The sequence below is a fragment of the Rhinolophus sinicus genome, chromosome 14 (assembly GCF_057876585.1).
Source record: "Rhinolophus sinicus isolate RSI-liver-muscle chromosome 14, RSI-T2T, whole genome shotgun sequence".
Classification (NCBI taxonomy): Eukaryota; Metazoa; Chordata; class Mammalia; order Chiroptera; family Rhinolophidae; genus Rhinolophus; species Rhinolophus sinicus.
This window is the reverse complement of record NC_142514.1, coordinates 163,963,216-163,980,099: the sequence shown is the minus strand read 5'-3', so window position 1 is coordinate 163,980,099 and position 16,884 is coordinate 163,963,216. Positions and strand designations below refer to the sequence as shown.

General features: G+C 43.1%; 1 long non-coding RNA gene across 2 annotated transcripts in view; it reads right to left on the bottom strand.

The window, feature by feature from the left end:
- Nucleotides 1-251: 251 nt before the first annotated feature.
- The window catches only part of LOC109450855 (uncharacterized), a 145,745-nt gene continuing 129,112 nt past the window's right edge, over nucleotides 252-16,884 (bottom strand). For both annotated transcript variants that reach the window (XR_016018348.1, XR_016018347.1), the window contains 4 exons: nucleotides 12,322-12,409; nucleotides 11,655-11,834; nucleotides 5,771-7,116; nucleotides 252-3,582 (listed from right to left, as the gene is read on the bottom strand). This is a non-coding gene — a long non-coding RNA (uncharacterized LOC109450855). The remainder of the gene's footprint in view (nucleotides 3,583-5,770; nucleotides 7,117-11,654; nucleotides 11,835-12,321; nucleotides 12,410-16,884) is intronic.

Below are 16,884 nucleotides of genomic sequence, written 5' to 3'. Positions count from 1 at the left end.
GAAAATAAGACCTAGCCGGACAATTAGCTCTAATGTGTCTTTTGGAGCAAAAATTAATATGAGACTTGGTATTATATTATATATTATATTATATTATATTATATTATATTATATTATATTATATTATATTATATTATATTATATTATATTATATTATATTATATTATATATGACCCGGTCTTATATTATACTAAAATAAGACCGGGTCTTATATTAATTTTTGCACCAAAAGATGCATTAGAGCTGATGGTCTGGCTACGTCTTATTTTCAGGGAAACACGGTATTGTGGATAAAGCATCCTCTTGCTTAAGCATAGCCTGTCCATAAACATTGCCTCATTTACTCCTTGCAATGACCCTTCCAGGCAGGTATTATCATCCCCAGTTCATGAAGGAGGATATCAAGCCTCAGAAATCTTGGGTAACTGCTCCAGATCACACTAATTCCAAGTGGTGGACCTTCTGGGTCTCTTAAATTGTGTCAGGTAAGTAATTTTATAAAGACAATGAGCTAATTGATACATAAAAAGATTGATCTTCAGTGGGCTGCTGGTTGGCTCAGTTGGTTAGAGTGCAGCGCTCATAACACCCAAGTAACCGGTTCGATTCCCACATGGGCCAGTGAGCTGCGCCCTCCACAACTAGGTTGAAAACAACAACTTGACTTGGAGCTGACAGGCCCTGGAAAAACACACTGTTCCCCAATATTCCCCAATAAAAATTAAAAAAAAAGATTGACCTTCCCTAGTGTGGAATAATTCTGAGTGCTGTACAGAAACTCTAAGCAGCCCCCAAACTTAGGGCATTGGGCTCCCTGTTTTGCAGGGAGTTGGCCCCAGAAGATGACACCACCTCCCCTCAGAAGCACCATCTTATTTCTCTGCTTCTCTTGTCTGAGAGAGTTCCAAAGTCCCCAGGAAGATAACGATGGCCCTGTGAACCTGGAATTAATTAAGGATAGGGGTAAATAATTAGAAGTTCTTTGTGTGATTGTTTAAACCAGGAAAAAGGGGGTATCTCCCACATACTGGTAGTGCTCAATCATAGATCAATTGATTAAATTATGATACACAGATGCAATGAAATAATATAGAGTTATTTTAAATGGTGTTGAAGAAATATGTGTAAGAGTAAGGAAATTTTATCGTGGAATATTATTACAATATAGTATGTTATGTTCCCTTTTAAAGAATATATAGTATGTACATAAAAAAGACTGGAAGGATTTATATTAACATGTTGCATTGGTTGAATCTGAATGAAATTAAGGCATTTTTAAAATGTTCATTTTGTCTATATAATCTATAGGCAATACATTATAGATTATTTCAGAAAAGTTGGGAAGAATTGTATATATTACCTAGAGTTAGATATTAATGATTTGCTTTCCTTCCAAATGATGGTTAGGTTCAGACCAAAAATTCTCAGATTAGGATTAATGTGCTTTGCTGCTGCATAAATCAGCACTCCCCATCACTCCCTAACCCTTTATTCTTCTATCTTCTTCATAGCACTTACCACCAGCCACTTCACATTGTTTGCATACTTGATTGCATTCAGAACACCCACCAGGAATGGATAAGTTCCTGAGAGCAGAGACTTTGGTCTGTTCACTATCTGGAACAGAGTATGTGCTTAAAACACATTTGTTAAATCATGCATTTCTTTAAAAAGCAATCGGATGATTGTGAGAGAGCCCTTGTATGACCCCGCTCTTCTATGAGAGGCAAATCTTCCTCTTCCACTATCATGCCTCCCCCTCCCCTTCACCTTCTTCTCACCCCATCATCATCATCCATTCATATTGTTTAGTGCCCAAAGTACCACAGAGAATAGCAGGAACCTTTCACATCAGTGTTTGTAACAAGGATACATAGCTCTTGGGCTGTATGATGGTTTTCTGTACATTGTGTTTTCTCATATTTTCTTCCAATCAGACTTCAAGGCAGCTACTTGGATGCTGAAGGAAGGCAGAATGTGCTGGACTTTTGGGGTGGGGACAGGTAGGAAGTTAGGTTCCAGGGGTGAAGAAAGCATCAGTTGCTAGTTCTCATAAAACTTCCAGGTGGGCATTGTTAGCCCCCAGCCTCAGATGGGGAAAATGAGGCACAGTGAGGCTCAGTGAATTGCCCTAAACCCTTAGATTGTTGACAAGCCTCCCTTTGAGGCTCCATAGCATTCTCCACCATGGCACCCATGCTTGTCTGATTCCCACTAGACAGTAAACTCCTGAGGATGGAGTCTAGGTTTTGTTTACTTTTGTAATTCCACAGCCTAGCGCAGTGCCTGGCACACAGTAGGCACTCAATTTGTTAACTCAATTGCCCAAAGTAACACAGCTAGTAAGTGACAGAATTTTGACTAAAACCCATGCCTCTGATTACCTTCGCATTGGGTTAAAGTCTTGAAATGATCTATTTTCAGTGTAATGAATGCAGCCCCTTCCCTAGGTGGAGTTTCTTCATTTTCTGTTTCCCTGTTCTCAGTCCATCTTTTGTTGTCACTGTCTTCCTACCAGCTACTCTTTTGGCTGGTCCTATGGTGGACTTGATAACAAAAGAGTGTTGCTGGGCAATTATTAAAAGCTATTTGCAACATAAGTCTCATTCATGGTCAGGAGGGGGTGGGGAATCCAGGAATTCCCCAATGCCCTGGCCATTCACGGATGGAAAATGTTCCAAAAAGCAGAGGCATCTTTCTGCCTCTCCATCCATGCTTGAAGAAGAAGGTGAATGGGTAGGGATGCAGCAGCAAGTTGAAATTTTAAGGAGCTACAGAAATCCAGCAAGTAACCATAAAGCCCCAGGAAGGTAAACTTTGAATAAAATTAATAGCTAGCAATTAAGTTTCATTCACGTGCCAGTCATTGTGCTAAAAACTTCACAAGGAACTTCCCTTTTAATCCTTCTAGCATCCTTCGGGACAAGTCTTACTGTATCCATTTTGCAGAAGACAAAACAGAAGCCTGGAGAGGTTAAGTGACTTGCACAGTAGCACACAGCTGGGCAGTTTTAGAGTCGATGTTAGAACTAGGGATTATCTGTCTTCCGAGACAGGTATATTCATATGCTTTGCTGGGATGCCTGTCCAGGGCGTGTCCAAACAAGCCCCGGCCTGGCTTGAAGGCGAACTAGAAACTCGAGCAAAGGCGAAATGGCTGGACCTGGACCAGCTTCGCGGTAAGCTGGAGGACTTTCCTGGAGGGCTCTCTTCCGAGCGCCACCTCCCACCCCCCACCCTCCACCCCGGCCGCCAGCCCTCCGCCCCGCCAGCCAGGGGATGGTGCTGCCTTCGGGATAGGTGCTGTCCTGGGCGCGGCCAGGGCGGGGATCCGGTCGCGGTCAGAGCGGGCGGCGGGTTGAGCGTGCAGCTGCCGTGGTTCGGCCGGGCAGGGGCGGCGCAGCCGAGCAGATGGCGCCAGCGGGGGGCGGCCGTTTGGCGTTCGTAGCACTTTCCTTCTCGCATATGTTGCGGGCAGGCGGGTGGAGGGGACGACCTCAAGCCCGCTGTGGCGGCCAGTTTCCAGCCTTAGAAGCGCGGACGCCCTGTTTCGTAGCTCCTAATCCCAACTCCAGCCGGCTTCTATGGGAGAGGGATTGACACCTAGGCATCTGCTCTCCACGCGTCATCAGGTGACAAAAACACATTGTACTTCCTACCCTCACTATAGAGCTACAAGAAGTGTCTTAACCCATTTTACAGCTGAAAAACTGAGGTCCAAGAAGGACCAGGACTAGAACCCGAGTTCACTGACTCATGCCTGCGTTGACTGGCTCTATATGGGGACCAGTGTGTCCCCAGCCTAAGGGTCCCACCAAAAAGCAAGTGAACTTTCTTGATCTTGCTTGCCTACATTCCAAAAAAGGCTCCTTCTATAGGGCCTTTGCATACGATGTCCTTTCGAACACTCTCCCCAATTCTCCTCCACCCCCCATTTTCTCAGTGGCCCCTTCAGATCTCAGATCAGGCATCACTTACCAGAAGTCTTCTCTGAACATGCAGCACAGCCCTAATCATGGCTATGACCATTTGATTAATGTGTGTGCTCCCGCCCCCGCCCCCGCCCCCAAACTGTAAACTCCAGGAAGAGTGGGAGTGGGTGTACTTTTTCACTCTGTATTCTATTTCCAGTGCATAATAGACACTCAAGAAACAGTTATGAATGAATGAGCAGTGGAATGAGTGAATGAATAGGCTTTATGAACTAGCACCTGCTCCCTCACCATCCAGTGGATAGCTGTTTAGTGGTGGGGGGAAGACTGTTTGGAAATTCTGGGCCTTCTCACTCAACTGCAGTTCTTTATTAATTAAACATGTCCTGTGGCTGTTTCCGTCCCATCTCCCCACCACCACCACCACCACCATTGCCCTGTGACTGGAGACCCAGCCCTTTCTCTCCTGTTGACAGAATGGAGTCTTCCTTATGCTGATGGAGGAAGTGACCCTTAATAAGATGCAATCAGGCCAGAAAAAGCCAAATGAGAAAGCTGGCAGCTTTGTAAGTGGTTTTTCAGCAGAAAAGTGGAAAAATGGACATTAAAATGAATCCTTTAAGTTGCTTTTCTGACCTGCTTGGTGGGAGAGCTGGGGATACCAGGACATTGGAGAACTTCCCAGATGGAAAGAATTCAGATGCAAAAAATATTTACGGACGCCTACTAGGTGCCAAGGGCTCCTTGGGGCTTTTTGACAAACAGCTCAAAGGACACTTGGCACATTCAAGGCCTTATTTGAACCTCCTGGAAATTCTGGGAACCAAGCTCAGTTCATGGCCTCCATCCTTCAGAAAAGAGAATAAAGGCACGTGGGGTCAAAGTGCCTGCCCAAGATCGCTCTGCCACAGTTTTATCCAGAAATGGGTTTCACTGCTTTTTGAAAATCCAAATATGATTTTTTGGTGATTAAGAAAAAAACAAAAATCTCTTATATGTGTTGGTACTTGACATACAGGGTAATCGTTTGGCTGCTTTTATATCATCTCCCTGATGGGAAAAATGATCTCCTCCTTGAGAGGTGTAGGATTGACAGAGCTTGAGCTCCCTCGTTTACTGAATTCGGCAGCTCTTTCAGTTCATTGAAAAGACGAGTAGCAATAAGTCCTGAATAGGACTAATAGCTATAGCTTATTAGTGCCCATCACTTATTGATTAAGTGGCACTATTAAATTAATATGTCGAATACTTTATATACATAAGCTCATTTGAACCTCACAACAACTCCAATGAAGTAGGTACAATTTTTGTCCCCATTTTACACGTGAGGAGACTGAGGGTCCAAGAACTTAAGTAACTTCCTCAAGATCAAGCACTAGTGAGTTAACCACTAGGTGTGGCCATATTAATGGTTCAGACTGTTCTCCAAGGAATCCCAGGGTTCTACCCAGAAGTAAAGGAGACTGAAGCAAAGGGACACCCTGCTGGACAGGCCTGAAAGCCTTGTCCACTCCAACCAGGACAGCTCTGTTCTTATCTCCTAAAGTGAAACAGCAAGATTTTGTTGGACAAAGAATTTCCAGTGCTAAAAATATTTTAAAGTTGGGATCTAACAGACAACACTGTTGATCCCACAGCTCCTGGAAGTCCAGCCTTGTGTCCTCTGTGCATCAGCCCACAGTGCTCAGCCCTGCGCCTCAAGAAATGCAGGCTGCATTGAAATGAAATATATCAGAGCACATGGGGGTAGTAACTATTCCACTGCACTGTATTCTCTGCTCCTTCCAGAACTTCCAAGGGTACATGCAGCTATGCAGAGATGATCCTCTCAGACCTACCGCCAGCTGGTGGTCATGGAGAGGAAGAACTTCATGCAGGTCAGAGAAGAGGCTTCACGGAGGGTGCCTGAATGCAAGCACAGAGAGCATCTTGATGCTATGGTTTCAATGTGTTCCCCGGAATTTCCTGGAGGTAGGGGGTAGGAAATGGCAATAGCCTTAGGATAAAGGATATAAGAACGTCAGGCTTTGGAGGCAGGGGAGGAGGGCTTTGCTACCTGTTGATAAGGTAAAGATTCAGCCTTTGGGTGATGTTGTAGACTGACGCACTCTTATACATACAGTCAGCCTGCCTGCTGCCTAGCCTAACTCCCCATCCATACCTCTCTCCATCCATACTTACACATTTTTGTACTTAATATCTTCAAGGTTATTCTTGTTGTTTATTACTTATTTGCATCCCATTGTGTTCTCCAATGTTAGACATACAATAAAATTGGGTATTAGCAAAAACTAAAAACCATTAGCAAAAACTAAACCAAAATCAGATAAAGATATAAACTAAACTAAATGGTGAAGAGAGAGAAGAGAGTTAGAATGCAGGTATGCAGAGGTAACATCCTAAGCGGTTACTGCATTTGAGCCTTTAACCTAACTCCAAGCTTCCTAGTGTAGTGGCCAGAGTGTAAAGGGAAACAAAATCCATTATCTGATTCCAATTTTCTATGAGCATATGTTGAGTTGCTCAGAAGATGCTGAGCTATTCTCAGAACCTAGAGCAAACAGAACTTTCTTGTGCAAGGCTTCATCTACTAAGAAATGTAGATTGTAATGTCCTCTACAAAATTCCTCCTACAGTAAATTCAATGTAGTTTTCATTTCACAAGATGAATTGGCAACTTAACACAAAATTGCACCTTGTTAAAAACAGTGCTTTGAAGGGCCATGTGGGTATGGTTCTGATGGTGGCTGAATGCAGAAATTAAAGATAGATTTTATGGAGTAATAGATGGAACCACAAGACCTTCAAACGGTCCTCCCTAAATAATGCTTCTCAAAGCAGGGCTTTGGCTAGGACTTGGGTAGCAAGTCGTTCACGCTTTGAGTGGGGTGCTGTGTCTTGCTGATTAAATGCAGATCCAGCTTCAGACTTTCTATCCAGCCTATGCCCCCATTTAGTTACTTAGTGAACAGTCTTTAAATCCAAAGAGAAAGATGAATAAGTTATGTGAAGTAGAACTCAACCAAATACATACTTTTTAATTCTTACAAATAACACTTTCATGGATGTTATGTAAGTGACTCTCCCACTGCTTCTTTTCCAGGTCATGGTCCAGGTGAGTTCTGCCAGTCTGTTTAAACTTGTCCTTGGTATTTCTGGTACATGTAACAGGTGTACCATTCATCTTCAAGGAAGGAAGAGAAGAAAGATGTCATCAATAATATTTCTACAGAGCCTCCAAGTTCTCCTAGTGTGGGAGGCAGTAATTTGTTCCCTAATATGTGGGGATTGCTTTTCTTGGGTAGCTGAGACCCAATCAGTCTTCAGAGGTGGTTGTAATTAATAGGTAAGGAAGTGCAAATACATCTGAATTAATAGAGCCACTAGGTGTGACTAACTATAATATGATTACACGTGAAATTAACCCAGAGATCAAACCTAATCAATCCAGACTAATAACTGCCAGGACAACACTTTGTGGTTTTAGATGAGTTTACGTTGAAAGGAACTCAGGAAAATGAACTCTGTTAGAATGTAAACACTGCATCTTTTAAAAAGTGTGAGCAACGTACTAAGATTATAAATATGCATGTAGATGATATTACTGTCCAGATATCAGATAACCAAACCATTATTTATATTGGCAAGGGAGGGTAAACAAAAGTAGAAAATCAGGAACCAGGAAAGAGAAGCACAAATTTAAAAAGTGAAGCTGAAGTAGTATAGAATCAGAGATTCCCAATGTATAAATTTTATTATTTATCTGATTCCAGTAATTTAAGACATTACCAAATAATATTTCATGCATAAAATATATAAACTCTAAAGAGCAAGACGATGAGCAGCCATGAATTTACAAACCAGCTTAAGGACCCCAACATTAACAGATTCATTGCAGCCCCTTGTGCATCACATCTTGGGTATAAACACTCCTACCCCACCCCCAGGGGTAAATATTTATCCCAGGGGTAAATATTATCCTGAATTTTGTTTTGTGATAGATTACATCGCCAGCCCCAATTTTTCACCCCTCACTGTATCCACACCTTTTTCTACGTAACTTTGTAGAGCCCTACCACTGTGATGAGGGCCCATTTCTCTATTTTTAAAAATTTGGCCAGGTAACTTTCTTCAGCCAAGAGAAGGAAGCAGAAATGATAGGTCAGTCCAAGTCCAGCCTTGAATATCCTTCCATGTTCCAACTTTCTTTGTTTGTACCTTTTCCATCACCATAAAAAGAGCATGTCCGGATTAATATGTCAGTCGGGGAGAAGAACAAAACACACATGGAGCAGAGCTAAGTCACCCCAGTGGAGCCCAGCCTAGATCAGCGAAGCCCCAGTTCCATGAAAACAAGTGACTATGGCTTCAAGACACTTGAGTTTTAGGTGATTCCTTATACAACATTTTTTGTGGCAATTGCTAACTCACAGACACATTCTTTCTTTTCTTTATAGTTTTATTACAAATATGTCCTTGAACATTCTATTTCATTTTGCATGTTTTTGAACTTTATATAAAGGGTGCCATATTGGTGATTCTTTTGTATAGTTGGCATTAGGATTTAAAAGTTCCAAGTCAATGATTGAAGAGAGCCTTATGTAAGCCAAGAGCTTAAAAAATTTACGATAGTAAGCAAGTAAACAGACTTTCAAATGGGCATCTTGCCAAGGAGCATCCCTAGCCAGGTCAACATAAACAATCATAGCAGCACACAGATGATAATGCTATTGGGCAAAACAGCAGAAAAGATGAAGAATGAGCTCTTCATTTATGGGTGCCTTCCATCCAGGGGCGACTGTGGTGAGATGGAAGTGCTGTGGAGTCAGGCAGACCTGTTCAGAGCCCTACATCCTCCCTTTGCACTGGTGTAAATTTGAACCACTGTTTTGTACTCTCTGAGCCTCAGTGTTGATGTCCAAGGAGTGGAGATACTAACCTCTCCTTTCAGAGGACTGAAAGCCAGTTCATTCACTCACCTCAATGACACCAGGGGTTTTAATTCTAACTTTTTATAGAGGGGATGAGAGGGGATGAAATTAAGAGCATGGGATGGAAAGGAAAAGGAACTCTTTTCTGAGGCAGGGAGAATTTGTGCATCGAAGGAAATTTGTGAATTTGTGTTTGTTGTTTAGATGAGTTTATGTTGACTCTCTCGAACCTTCAGGCGAATGCTTTCTTCTTGGTGGTGAAGAAGGCAGTCAACTACAGGTTTGAGACAGTCAAGAATAGAATTAAGGTCTGTCTCCACAGGACCTTAATGAACAGCCAGAGGAGAACAATGTCCTTCACACTGCTTTGTGTAACAGATCTTTAAATATTGCTGTGGCATAGGACTGGAACAAATAGAACCAAGTTGCTCAGCGAGTGAAGAAAGAATTTGAAGAAGTAGGTGGAGCCCAGGAACAAAGACAAGCTGGGAAAGAGGTGAGAAGAGGAGGCAGAAAGAAGTTTCTGAAAGATGAAATGGGGGTGGGACTTGGGGGAGAAGAGAGCCAGGGAAAAGCTCCCAGGAATGGGTACTGCTAAGAGACTTTTAAAAATAGGAATGTCTAATGTTCAACTTAAAGTGATTTTTCATTTGTGACTGCTGAATCACCGGCATAAACTCCCTGCTGGAGATATCAAAGGAAAGGACTGACCGTCTCTCATGTGGGATGCAGGGTAAGGGGACAGGTGAAACATGCCAGGTGAGAAGATCAAGAATTCAGGGGAAGAATCGGAGCAAAGGCATCCAGAAGAGATGTGACCATACACACACATTCCCAGAGGTGAGCAGGAGGATGCCGGGTATCCCCCTGTATGTAGGATGCGTATTCAAGGTGTTTTCATTTCAGTACAAGTTCTCACCCTCAGGTAGATTACCGTTAAGGGGACAACCTGATGCCTGAAAATCACTGGTCTTTGTTCACTGAGCTGGATTAAAACTTAAATCTTTTTTTGAAAACAAGGGCTAAATTTACCTATTCTGAGGCTTTGAGAGTTGGTTAAGAATAAAATCATTAAGTTACATTGCCAAAAGAAAATCATATTAACCAGAGCCCTTCTTGGGGAAAGTTCTATATGAAGTTTGAAGGAATATTTGGTATGTCCTTTGGAATAATAATAAGAGCTAACATTTACTGAGAGCTTCTTACATGGCAGGCCATGTTCTGAGTCTTTTGCAAGTATTAAATCGTTTGATTTTCACTAGAACTCTATGAAGTAGATACTATTATTATCTCTACTCAATAGATGACAAAACTGAGGCACATTTTCCCAAAGTCACAAAATTAATGAGTGGAATTCTGTCTCAGGGAGTTGAGAAATCACCTAGGGGTGGAGGGTGGTGTGTGATACTGTCATCTTGTGGACAGAGGCCAGGAATACTGTTAAACATCTTGCAATGTACTGGACAGCCCCCCACAACAAAGAATTATCCAGCCCCAAATGTCAATTCTACCAACGTTGATAAATCCTGCTTGTAATCCCATACTAAGCCTCATATTGGTTAAGATGGGGTGGGGGCACTGCCCCTAAGAGGTATGCTTTATCAATGCTAGTGGTATCATATTTCTTTATAAAAAGGTGCAGGGATTTGGTTTTACTGAAAGGAATGTGCAAATTAGGAGCTAGAGCTGAATTGTTTAGGACAATGAAGGACCAACTGAGCATTTTATGGTGGAAGGGTAGCAGTGGAGGAAGTTCATTGGTGATGGTGGGAGAGACGGTCACCAAGGAAGGATACCAATATCCAGTGGAGACGTTTGGACAGTTTGGATGTGAGGATGCTGGTCACCCCTTTCTTACAGCTCTGCAACACCATTTCATTAATCTGCATTGTTTGGTAGTGTTTTGCATAGTAGATTTTCTTTGGGGGGGAATAAAAAGAAATAAAGAAATACATACACCCTGATATACCCATCACAGAGTACATACAGGCTCCTTGCTCATGGCAGACATGAAAGTTATACATCTCAGTCACTTCTATAGCCTTCTGGAAAGGCTGAAGACAGCAAGTCATTCATACCCTTGAGCACCGTTTACAAAACCCTGGACAGGTTCCTCCACTCTCATGGCTCTGCCCCAATGACTCAAATTTCTGTGTCCAACCCAGACTTTGCATCTGGGCTGCAGACGTGTTTATCCAACGTCTTCCTGGCTATCTCCACTGACTTCTCAAAAATCAACAATTTCAAAACTGAATTCATGATTTCTCTCTTTCTCCACCCAACTCCCACTTTCATAGTTGATGGAATTGCCCTGCAACTGTTCAGCCAACAATCATCAGGGATCTCTTGTCTCTCAACAACTTCCCCATCGCGTCACCAAATCTCTCTCTAAATATCTCTTGACCGTGACTCCCTTTTTCATCCACAAATCCCACAAACATATGTCTGCTGTTGTTGTCAATATTCAACAGCAAAGGGGAAAGGCTAAAACACAGTTCCTCTGAATCAATATCTCGGGCACTTTCTGCCTCTAGCTTTATAAATGACCCAGAAAAAAAAAGAACAAATGTAAATTCATGGTGAGTGCTGATGATACAGAATTATGTGGCAAGCTGGGGCCAGGGGCAAAGAGCAGGAAAGATTCATCATGACTTAGATCAGCTCAGCAATTGAGCTGACACATGGCCAATTAAGTGTGTTCGTGGGAAGCGCTAGAGAAGTCTGCAGTGAAGCCCACAGAGAGAAGGCAGGCATGGACCGGCTGATTCAGAACCAAATCGGATCAACTCACCTGGAAAGGGACTTTCAGCTCCTAAAACATGAACAGATAAGGTTAAATAGAGAAGCTGGGATCCACCAATCGCAGGTAAGGGTATTTCCCCTGTGTCTTTTCTAGTATCAGCACAAGCATGATGACTTTTCCTGGTTTTTCCAAGGATGTGTCATTTTGGAGCACCCGAATCCTCGAGTCCTGAGAAGTGAGATTTGTAGATTTTGTTGAGCAAGAGAGGCCCGCAGAGGTCACCGGTGCTGGGGTTCCTGATATAGATTATGAACATCTGGGGAACCAAGGGGGCTGTGGCAAGCAATGCTGGAAGCCACAAGGTATGCCCGAATCAACTGCTACGGCGTGAGATCCACAGGGAGAAAGGAGCGGTGCATCTCATCAGCATCCCAGAGGAAGTTTCCTATCTGAGTAAATACCATGTATGACTCTTTTAAAAATGTACTGGATTCTGTTGTGATGAATAAACTACAAATTCATTCAAAGCACTGGTTTAAAAAGAGCAGTTTTTGTTATTGGGTATTTTCTCAAAGGATAATTCAGTGCTATACACTGTGATCATATGGGAGTCCTTGAAATGCTTTAGCATTTTTTTTTGGGGGGGGGGAAGAAGCCCTCACAAAACACATAGATCAGAAAGGACTTGAATCCAGAGTATGTAAAGAACACTTACCCCTGAATAATAAGACAGGATTTCATTGTATGACATTATGGGAAAGGCGAGACTTCCGAGACAGCACGCTGAGCAGTGGATGCCAAATCTGGGGAGGGAGGGAGAAGATTTATTGCAAAGAGGCACAGGCATACTTTCTGGGTGATGGAAACGCTCTATATCTCATGGATGGTGGGGGCTAGATGACTGTCAAGAGTTATCAAACTATACCTAAAACGTGTACATTTTATTGTATGAAATTAGACTTTTAGAAACCTGACTTCAAAGTAAAGAAGAACTCGTGTTCAAACACCTATTGATTTGGTCCAGTCATTTTGTGTGAGGAAATGGAGATCCAGAGGGGTAAATGATGTGCCTATTTTCCAAACCACTTTCCACATCTTTATTTTATTTTATTTATTTTTTTATTGGGGAATATTGGGGAACAGTGTGTTTTTCCAGGACCTACCAGCTCCAAGTCAAGTAGTTGTTTTCAATCTAGTTGTGGAGGGCACAGCTCACTGGCCCATGTGGGAATCGAACTGGCGACCTTGGTGTTATGAGCACTGCACTCTAACCAACTGAGCCAACCGGTCGCCCCTCCACATCTTTTTTATATAGCAGACGCTCACTCAATGAGCCCACCACTGGGCGCAGGCCTGGATGCACATGCCTGGCATGGAGGGATCATGTGCCATGGTTATTTCTGCACCATGCTGAGGAGTGTCCTGAGAGAAAGCTCATCCCATAGGAAGGCGCCAAGCATCACAAGCTGACCCAGGAGCCACTCCCTTGTCCCCAGAGGGGTGAAACCTCCATCCTGGCATCCCACTTCAGACAGAGCTGTCGAGAAAAATCTATAAGCACTGTTTCTGGAAACTGCTTACAGAGTGTGACCCGCAGGGAAAGGCAGCCCTCCAAGACTGACCACATGGAATCGCTGGCAGGAGCCTTGTGACTTTTCTATCAAAATGGTAGGAGGGTGGTCGTCCACAGGGAATATCATGAAACGTTATGGGAGCCTTCAGAAGTGGAATCAGTGTCCCCAGATGCCCTAAAGACAGATAAATTATGTGATACATATATAATGACATACATAATATAATTCCTCTGGGAATTTTCAGGAATATTTGGTAATGGGGCCTGGGAAGGAGGGAGATATGCAGGGCATGGAGGTCTTGCCTGATGAGGCAGGAACAGTTAGAACTATGGTTGTAAACGTGAAGCTGGGGAAATTCCAATTTCACCCAATTCACACCAACTGGTTAGTAGCTTGGAAAGGACTAGAATTTAGCTCTCATGGTTCCTTGGCAGAGCCCTCTAGTGCATTCGATGACTTATTGAATGAAGTCCCTGACTCCACTGTGCTAAACAAAGGAGGCGTGGCTGGGGTGGGGGCCGAGCTTGAGACCCTGTATAGGAGCTTTTAAAAGCCTGTTTCTTTTTAAAGTGAGTATTCATCAATACACAGTTGTTGAAGTTTTTTGTGTTTTTTTTCATTAAAACTTTTTAAAAGCTTTCTAACCTTCCCAAAATATCCTCACGAATCCGCCTTTTTCGTGAATGAAGTCCCAGGGGCTGGCTAAGCCATGTGTGGATCGGTTGCGGACTCAGACACGAGCAGGCACACTGCAGGCCCGGGAGGTGGCCTCCTGGGGACCACTTGTAGGAGTAACTAAGATACCTCAGGGGAAAGACCTCATTCTGAGTGTGAGAGGAGGAAGCTTTGTTCTCCAGAATTCTTCTAAGGGAAACCACAGAATTTGTTAGAAGGAACGACTTGATGAGCTCTCTTGGGGAAGGGGGTGAGGCCCCAGGTGGGTGTGTTGGCTGGCACCAAGGCTTCAGTGTGCGACAGAGGACAGGAATTTGGATTCACCAGAGGCCAATGCAAGAAGGAGGTGAGAAGCAGAGGGAAGAGAGAATGCAGTGTGTTTCACAACGTGGCCTCCTTACTCCCCCTGTAACCACTGTATTTGACTCAGATCTTCTCATGGAGATACATGAAGGCACTGAGGGTTAGGCCTGCATCGTGGTAGGAGTGGGATACACGGGCACAGTAGAAACTGCACATGTGGATTCAGGAGCTGGACCACTGAACAGACGCCCTTGAAATTAGCAGACATTGTGTCAAAAACTTGAGGCCATCACAGGCCATAGAGATGGCTATGGTCCAATTCCTTTACCTCTGAGGATATTTGGGTTACATATGGAAAGACAGACGTGAGCTTGACTGCAAACAATGGGAAAGGTGGTACCACTCATATTTCTTTTTCCTCCTTCCTCTCAGCATCAAGGCCAGGAGAGATGAAGCCCAATATCATAGTGACCTTGCTATGGCTGGAGCTCACCAGCTATCTCTGGGAGGTCTGTGCCAATGTCTGAGCTTAGGAGGAGGAAATGTGGGTGACGCCTGATGGCATTTGAGATTAACTGTGGAGTAGCAGTTGGGACTCTCTGGGCTGGATGACAGGAATTTGAGAGGAGGTAGAAGCCTCCTAATTTTACAGATGGAAGAGGAACAGAGAAATATTGTTTTGCTACTATTTTGTATGCCCAGTTGTATATTACAAGGATGGCTCACACCATTTTGGATGTATTGCCACCTTGGCCATGGAGCAGCCATCTGAGAAGAGAGTGTAGACCCAGTCAAACTGCTCTGGGAATTTAGATGAGTCAGTGACTGACTGACAATGGCCAGAAGTCAGGAAATGGGGAGAGGAAGCACCACATGGTAGAGATGGTGCTAGATCAGCATTCAAATGCCTGAATGCAAGTTCTTGTCTTACTGATGGGCAAACTACTTACTGTCTGGGATACTCAGGTGACATTAGTAAAATGGGATAATTGTACCAATACCACAGTGCCAGACTCCCTCCGCGGCTGTCCGCAATCCCACAGCCTTTAAGCTGCTGCCACAATCCTTTAAACTGGGCTCTTCCTGCCTCTAGCTTCATAAATGAGCCCCCCACAAAAGAACAAATGTAAATTCGCAGTGAGTTTTGTGAGCTTCAATTTTCTCATCTGTAAAGCCGATAACCCCTACCTCACACGTTTATTATGAGGGTTAATGAGATGATGGATGTAAATGTACTTCACAAACTGGAAAGTGCTACCCATAGGTAAATTATCACCGTTAAGTTTACCATATGAAACTGCTAATATTCTACCGTTTAAACCTAGAGACACCGCAATTTCATATGATTCAACCTAAAACTATCATTTCCCAAGATTATCAACATAAGGGTGGCGAATCATGCTTGTGGAGACTTCAGGAAAAGGGGGAGTCTGGAAATGAGTTAGTATCAAGCAGGATATCGTCCAAAAGACTTGCAGCAGAAGAGAGAGGTGACCCTGGGCAGATGTCATGGGCCAGCCTTGTTTGTCCATTAGCCCCTAGGACTATGGTGGAATTTCAAAAATGAGAGGGAGAGTCAGTTCCTGACTGTCTGAAGTAGCAGGATCAGTGAAAAAGAGCCTTCGGTTCTGCCCCTTGTGTCAACCTCAGCCCCACATTGCACGGGGCTCCTTTTGGAGAACAAGCTGAAGGGCTGTCAACCTCCAGGCAGAGAAAGTCCTGCAGGCCTTTGAGAGAGAAGGAAAAAAAATCTTTAACTTGGTCGCTTAGAGCTTTGTCCCCAATTCTGATCCGCGAAATGAACATGTTGATTTGTACATCACAGCAATTTTGGTTGAGATTTTGCAAGTCTTACTGACGACATATGACTCGATCCAACTTTTATAGATGACTGACTGTATCAACAACAGCAATAATGTTAGTGGCCACTCTGCCAAGTTCATTCTATAGGCAGAGTATAAGCTCTTCAATGCAAAAGTTAGATTTTGGGGAAAAGACCCTAGTGAGATATTAAGACCTAAGACATGTGTTTCAACCCAGCTCATATCAGAGAACTCTTATATGAGGGCTTACCTATTACTAAATAATGAGGTAGCATGCCCGATGAATAAGGCAAATTAAGAAATAGCACTATTGGTTTCCATTTTCTGTTGCAAATTCATCCCTGTCATTTCCTTAACCTTGCAATACGCATTCCCACGTTTTATGTGATTGGATTTTTTAACCCTATTTTAAATATTACATTGGGATTTTACTGTGTTTTCATTCCCATTTAACTGTTTCTTCATAAAGAGAGGTCCCTTAGCTGATAAGAGGAAAGGTAATTGACATGACAAAACTTAGACATTTCTGGTTTCTTAGTTCCAACAGCATCAGGTTTAAAAATGGACGTGTGTGTGTGAGCATGTGCACGCACGTGAAGGTCTTTTACTGCCTCTTTTGCAAGGTCTTAATTTTATGGACTGGTCTTAGTTCAGCCTAAAGTAATCCATAATCAGTCATATCTCTATAGTACAAATTGCTTGAAAAGAATTGCATGTTTGTAATTCATAGTAATAGCAGTTAATCTGAGGCCTAGGCATTTTGTCTTGAAAACAAATGTTGGCAGCACCCTAAGATACTGATGGAAATTTGTATACTGATTAAGAAATGAGATTTTGGGAGTTTGCTTTTGCATCTTTGAATGCTAAATCTCTTTCCTCATAACTACTGCCATTCTGATTTCT